The sequence below is a fragment of the Neovison vison genome, chromosome 3 (genome assembly GCF_020171115.1).
Source record: "Neovison vison isolate M4711 chromosome 3, ASM_NN_V1, whole genome shotgun sequence".
Classification (NCBI taxonomy): domain Eukaryota; kingdom Metazoa; phylum Chordata; class Mammalia; order Carnivora; family Mustelidae; genus Neogale; species Neogale vison.
The window spans coordinates 115,523,506-115,524,433 of NC_058093.1; the positions used below are offsets into that span (position 1 = coordinate 115,523,506).

Consider the following 928-nt stretch of genomic DNA (forward strand, 5'->3'; position numbering starts at 1 on the left):
AAAATCTTCTCTTTATTTTATCACAGTCCTACCACTTCCTAATTGTCTTGTTTCTGTAACTATATGAAACTTCAAACACTAGTGCAAGGTGTTTAGACTTGGACTTTCTCCTATATATTTTTTTCTAATTGCCATTATAATTTCCTCCTTGACGCATGATTTATTTAAATGTATCTTTTAGTTATCTTTGTTTCTGATTTCTATTTAATTATAACCAGAGTGTGATCTGTATGATATTGATTCTTAGTGGCAGTATCGTAGCCAATGAGGTTTATCCGAGGCGCAATTATTGCTAATTGAAATTAGTTGAAACTGGCTTCATGGCATAATCCAAGTTTTATTTCTTGAATGTTTCCTAGGTGATTGAAAATAATGAGTATTTTCTAATAAATTCATGCAGGGTTTAATAAATGTTCATTAACTCAGGCTTGTTAGCTGCTACATCCTTGACCAGTTTTTCATCTGCTATTAAGAGAAGGATGATTTTAAAATTTAACATAACCACAAACTTGGCATGTTTGTCAATTTACTCTTAACTCTGTCATCTTTTGATTTATATATTTCAGCATTATGTTAGTAGGTACATAAACAAGTTTATGATGGTACATCTTCCTGGTGAGTGGCTCTTTTTATTATTACATAATAAACTTTTTATCCCTAATGAAGATTTTTGCTTTCAAGGCTATCTTCTCTAATATTAATAGACCTATACCAGCTTTCTTTGGGTTTTTCCATTCCCTAATTTTCTTTTTATTTATTTATTTATTTTTATTTTTTTATTTCTTTTCAGTGTAACAGAATTCATTATTTATGCACCACACCCAGTGCTCCATGCAATACGTGCCTTCCATAATATGCATCACCTGGCTCCCCCAATCTCCCACCCCCAGCCCCTTCAAAACCCGCAGATCGCTTTTCAGAGTCCATA

At 32.4% G+C, this 928-nt stretch overlaps 1 pseudogene; it reads left to right on the forward strand.

Annotated features, from left to right (window-relative positions):
* Positions 1-233: 233 nt before the first annotated feature.
* LOC122903770 lies at positions 234-363 on the forward strand (annotated as a pseudogene).
* Positions 364-928: the final 565 nt, after the last annotated feature.